Source organism: Narcine bancroftii, chromosome 5 (genome assembly GCF_036971445.1).
Source record: "Narcine bancroftii isolate sNarBan1 chromosome 5, sNarBan1.hap1, whole genome shotgun sequence".
In the NCBI taxonomy this organism is placed as follows: domain Eukaryota; kingdom Metazoa; phylum Chordata; class Chondrichthyes; order Torpediniformes; family Narcinidae; genus Narcine; species Narcine bancroftii.
In genome coordinates, this window is record NC_091473.1 from 12,670,127 (window position 1) to 12,676,532 (window position 6,406).

At 42.9% G+C, this 6,406-nt stretch overlaps 1 protein-coding gene across 9 annotated transcripts in view; it reads left to right on the plus strand.

Moving 5' to 3' along the window:
• Nucleotides 1-6,406, plus strand: part of pcbp4 (poly(rC) binding protein 4) — a 141,320-nt gene that overhangs the window by 44,955 nt on the left and 89,959 nt on the right. The window lies entirely within an intron of this gene.

Sequence of the window (6,406 nt, forward strand, 5' to 3'; positions counted from 1 at the left end):
AAGGTTAGCTGGTTAGGAGAGATTAGGTCACATGGAACTCTAGTTTCTAGAATTTAGAGTAATGGGAGCTGAACTTTAGAAAACTTAAAACTCTGAAAGGAATAGCTAATGTGAAAGCAAGGAAGTTTTTTTTCCACTGGTAGGTTAAACTAGAATGAGGGGGCATGACCTCAATATTTGGAGGAGTAGATTTAAGACAGAGATGAGGAGAAACTGCTTCATCCAAAGAGGAGTGAATCTGTGGAATTCTCTGCCCAAGGACACAGTAAGACAGTTTTTGCATAGTTGGGGAATTATGGGTTATGGGGAACAGGCAGATAAGTGGAGTTGAGTCCACAGCCAGATCAGCCATGATCTTGTTGAATAGAGGAACAGGCTTGATGGGCTAAATGGCTGACTCCTGTTCCTATTTATAACATAATTGTGTATCTACTCGAACGCCTTTAGAATGTAGAAGGAAACCGGGACCCTCGGGGAGAGCCCATGAGGTCACAGGGAGAGCATATAAACTTCACATAGACAGTACCAGAGATCAGGATTGAACTCTGGAACTGTGACACAATTGCTCTATTAGCTATGCCTCTGTCCATCTCTGGTGCTTCAGATAAGAGAAAAGGAATTCTTGTGATGTCTTGGCTAATATTTAATCTCACAATCAATATCATGAAAGTAGTTATCACTGTGGAGGTTGCTCTCTGTCAATTCACTTCAATAATTCTTGATGGTTAGGAGACAAAATGTAGAAATGTGTTTAGTCTAACCATTAACAATTACTAGTCAGAATTGTGTGCAATATGTTTAATATGAACTCTAGTCTCCATGTGATTTGAGCTGGACCTTTGGAGATGATGCAGAGGAGATTTACCCGGAAGTTGCTTGGATTGGACTACATGTTTTATGAAGCAAGGTTAAGTTGCGGCTTTTCTCTTTGGAGTGAGGAAAAATGAGGGGTGACTTTATAGAGGTCTCTAAGTTTATAGTGTGGGCAGCCAGCACCTTTTTCCTGGAGCGATTATACCAATTCCAGAGCCCATCTGTTTCAGGTGAGTGGAGGAAAGTTTAGGAGATGTGTCAGAGGTAAGATTGTTACACAGAGTGATAAGTTAGTTACACAGATGTCTGAAATGCATTTCCGGGGATGGTGGTGGAGGGACAATCAAAAAAAACTCTCACAAATATAAGAAAAATAGAGGGTGATGGGTGTGAGGTAGGGAAGGACTAGATTGTTGTGGAGAAAGTTTATATAGGTCAACACAACATTCTGGGCTAAAGGACCTGTACTTGCTGTTATATTCTATGTTCTGTGATGGCAATGCATCCTGCTGGGCCTTGGGTAGAATTGGGGAAAGAATAATAACAGGAATAATGTTATTCTTTCATAACTGAGACAGCTGATGCCGTGGTCAGAATTTGCTGCCTCTGTTGGACAAATGCTGCATTACACTGGTGCCAAGTGTCACTGGTTGGTGCTAGGAATGCGATGCCAGGGGATTAGGTGGAGTCAGACACAATCATTGAGTTCAAGAGTCACTTAGACAACTCCAGAGCATTTGAAAAGATATAAACTGATTGCTTTAGATTTGTGTTTTCGTTGTAATGAGCAGAAGGGTACCTTTTTGCATTCAGTTTGGATGTGGTAAAGTCAAGGGTTTTTGGGCTAGATTAAGAGACTGTCTGCAGGATATCCTGAAAATACAATTTTCTCGAGACCCAAAGATCTTTTTAATTGGGGAACTTACTGAAATGCTTTGTTAAATAAATTCTTTGGCTTGGCTTCGCGGACGAAGATTTATGGAGGGGGTAAAAAGTCCACGTCAGCTGCAGGTTCGTTTGTGGCTGACCAGTCCGATGCGGGACAGGCAGACACGATTGCAGCGGTTGCAAGGGAAAATTGGTTGGTTGGGGTTGGGTGTTGGGTTTTTCCTCCTTTGCCTTTTGTCAGTGAGGTGGGCTCTGCGGTCTTCTTCAAAGGAGGCTGCTGCCCGCCAAACTGTGAGGCGCCAAGATGCACGGTTTGAGGCGTTATCAGCCCACTGGCGGTGGTCAATGTGGCAGGCACCAAGAGATTTCTTTAGGCAGTCCTTGTACCTTTTCTTTGGTGCACCTCTGTCACGGTGGCCAGTGGAGAGCTCGCCATATAATACGATCTTGGGAAGGCGATGGTCCTCCATTCTGGAGACGTGACCCATCCAGCGCAGCTGGATCTTCAGCAGCGTGGACTCGATGCTGTCGACCTCTGCCATCTCGAGTACCTCGACGTTAGGGGTGTGAGCGCTCCAATGGATGTTGAGGATGGAGCGCTCACAAAGATAAGCGTATACAGAGCCGTTGTCATACCCACACTCCTGTTCGGCTCCGAATCATGGGTCCTCTACCGGCACCACCTACGGCTCCTAGAACGCTTCCACCAGCGTTGTCTCCGCTCCATCCTCAACATCCATTGTTAAATAAATTAGATACATTTCAAATGGCATTCTTGAGATTAGCTCTTGCAGTAGCTAGGAAATTGTATAGCTGTTTCATGGAAAGATCAGATGGAGCTTAATTTACAAAGATGGGATTCAGAAATGAGGTCTTGTATACCAATGGAGAAGATAACAATTTACAGGATAAATATTATGTATTTAAAAAGATTTGGAGCCCATATTTGGATTATTCTAATTTGAAAATCTGAGACTGGTCATGGGTGCAGCTCGATCTCCGCATCGAATGAATGATTTAAATTATTCTCCTTGTTTCTTTCTTTTAGTTTCCTTTTTCTTCAGTGAGTAGGGGGTAGAATTTGGTTAAAGGGAGGGGTAGATGGGGGTGGGGTGTTTATTTTTTTAAAGATTCTTTGTAGTTCTTGTTAGGTTTTTTTCTATGTAACCATGAAATCTTTTTTGATAATTTGCTAATATTTTAATTTTGTAAATGTAGTTGTTATTTTGTTTTCTAATAAATAAAATATTAAAAAAAGAGTAACTTAAACATTTCAACAGGCAAGACATAGGTAGTCCTAATGCAGGAAAATGGGATCATAGGAGATGTGCAAAATGGTCAACATGTAATTGATGGGCCAATGGGTCTGTTTCTGTGCTGTGTGACTCTTGCAATCTGATCTATGGGTGGCACTGTTTGAACTGTATCTTTTATATACTCTTAGCACCCCTTCCCCCCCCCCCCCCCCCCCCGCCCCATTCTCGAGTGCAGACCATCACTGAATAAAGAAGGTTGACTCAGCCAATAAATGGGTGTATAATTAAACAGGCTGAAACTGAGTTAGACAGATCAGAGCTAAAGCAGCTTTTGCTCGACAAAACTAAGGGATTATTGAAGACTGCACTACAATTACAGTGACAAGGAGAGAGGGAGGTGGGGACTAACTGGTCCAATTATCCTATATTAGCCAGACAGGGCTAATTTCCATCATTCTTACAAACGCCATGGTGTAAACAACTCTTGCTGTGTGATTGTTGCTTCCAACCTTCCATTAACACTTAAAGCTAAAAACAGGCCTGCTAACATTTTTTCCATTGCCTTGCAGGGTGTCCATCAAATCCAACCATCTGGCTAACTTTAACTCTTTTTTTTTTTGATCCTCCATTGATTATGACTCCAATGTAAGTGCACAGAACAGTACACAGGACTAGGCCCTTCAGTCCATTGGTCTGTGCTGAACATGATGCCTAATTTTAAACTAAAAAATTGTCTGCACAAAATTTCCCTATCCCCTATTCCCTGCTTATTCATGTGCCTATCTAGAAACCTCAAACTCAATTATTGCATCTGCTTACATTTCTTGCAGCCCGTTCCAGGCATCCACCATTCTCTGTGAGATTAAAAACTTGCCACGCACTTTTCCCTTAAACTCAACCCCCCACTCCTTTAAAGGATATCCTCTAATATGTAACATTTTTACCCTTGAAAAATATTCTGACAGCCACCATAACAATACCTCTCAATAATTTTATAAATTTCTATCAGGTCTCCCTCAGCTTCTTTGCTCGAAAGAAAACATCCCAAGTCTGTTCAATCTCTCCCCATACTCATACCTTCTAATCCAGGCAACATCCCGGTAAACTTCTTCAGTACCCTTTCCAAAGCAACCAGAATTTAAATGTTTAAAGTGCACACAGTATTCAAATATGGAGCCACTGCAGATCACTTGTAGGGCATCAGCTCCATTTCTGAGTACCATACTTCAGGAGGCCTGGCAGGGTTTTGGGGAGAGGAAAGAGTTATGAGACAGGTCATGGTAAATGCAGTGAATCTGGAAGTGGAGTAGTCCTTGCAAGATGGTGAAAGGAAAATTTAAAATGAGGAAGCTTTGTAGAGGGGAGGAAGGGCACTGAGAAAATAAAAGGCAAAGGAAATGGGAGAAACAAGATTTTTTTCTGTGCGGACTTGATAATTTCAGTGACTGCAAATTGCGTGTTGGACTTCACCACCTGACCTTGCAAGCCTGCCTGATTCTGCTGCACCCTCCATTCACCTGATGTTAAAACTGAAGGTCAATACAACCTGAGATGGCACTGCTGCAGCCAACTCCCTTGCTCCATTTAGTACAAACGTAGGGTGATCCAAACCTTTGGCTCATTCTCAAGTGCCATTTGCCTGTCACTCTTGCCTTTCATTGATTCCCAGTTAAGAATGCTTTGATTTTTTTTTGGAACTGGTTTCAGATCACTTCATGACACTTCACTCACCATGACATCATATGCTATTTGGTATCAGTTCTTGGTGACAATCTGGTGTTGCACCCTGCCAACAGCCATTTGTGTGCATGGTCTGTTCTCTCCTTGGGGTGCAATGGTTAGCACAGCACTATTACAGCACCAGCAATCCAGATTTGAATCCGGCACTGTCTTCAAGGTGTTTATTATGTATCCTCCAGTTTCCTCCCACCCTCCAAAAATGTACAGTGTTGGTAGGTTAATTGGGTGGCATCGGTTTTAAAGGCCATAATTTATTTGGCTTCTACCGTGTTGTAAATTTTTTCATTTAAATTTAAACATTCTCCCCACTTCCAGTACATGACCTTGTCTCTTACTCATTTTTATATTTTGATCCAGTCTTGCACAATCTGCATTTCTTTTCTCCCTTGGAGTCCACCTTTTGACAAACTTTGTCCAAGATATTTTAAATATCTTATCCAACCTCCAGGCTTTGGTGTCTAAATTGTGAGGTATAGTGTAATTAGTAAGATCAAGTCTTTGGCTTGGCTTCACAGACGAAGATTTATGGAGGGGTAAATGTCCACGTCAGCTGCAGGCTCGTTTGTGGCTGACAAGTCCGATGCGGGACAGGCAGACACGGTTGCAAGGGAAAATAACTAGTGATTAAATGTTGAGATTGGTGAGATAGTCAGGGAGTTAAGTAGATTTTGCCCAGTGCTTCTATCTACTAATCTGTAATGAAAGAATATTTCATCCTATTATTTGTGTTCAATATAATTTTCTGTTATTCCTATCAAATTTTGTTGCTGGTAACGTGTGTAGGCTTGTGTATTTCCTTGGGAAATTTCAATTTAGGTGTTTTAATTTTAATGTAGTTTCTGTTTTTGGCATGTGTCTAAGATGAATCTCTTCACTAATTAAGTTCACCATATGATGCAGGCTTTGACCCATTTCAAGTGAAATTTGGGAGTCTAGGATTAAGGTCAATGATCAAAAACTTGTTGAGTTATTTAGACTCTAATTTGTTCTCTATCACAGACCATCCTAGCAGGGAATGTCTGTAGACACCGAGGTTGAAGTAAAACCACACAAAATGCTGGAGAAACTCAGCTGGTCCAAATATGTACTTTATTCTTTGGCTTGGCTTCGCGGACGAAGATTTATGGAGGGGGTAAAAGTCCACGTCAGCTGCAGGCTCGTTTGTGGCTGACAAGTCCGATGCGGGATAGGCAGACACAGTTGCAGCGGCTGCAGGGGAAAATTGGTTGGTTGGGGTTGGGTGTTGGGTTTTTCCTCCTTTGCCTTTTGTCAGTGAGGTGGGCTCTGCGGTCTTCTTCAAAGGAGGTTGCTGCCCGCCAAACTGTGAGGCGCCAAGATGCACGGTTTGAGGCGATATCAGCAGGCACCAAGAGATTTCTTTAGGCAGTCCTTGTACCTTTTCTCTGGTGCACCTCTGTCACGGTGGCCAGTGGAGAGCTCGCCATATAACACGATCTTGGGAAGGCGATGGTCCTCCATTCTGGAGACGTGACCCATCCAGCGCAGCTGGATCTTCAGCAGCGTGGACTCGATGCTGTCGACCTCTGCCATCTCGAGTACTTCGACGTTAGGGATGAAAGCGCTCCAATGGATGTTGAGGATGGAGCGGAGACAACGCTGGTGGAAGCGTTCTAGGAGCCATAGGTGATGCCGGTAGAGGACCCATGATTCGGAGCCGAACAGGAATGTGGGTATGACAACGGCTCTGT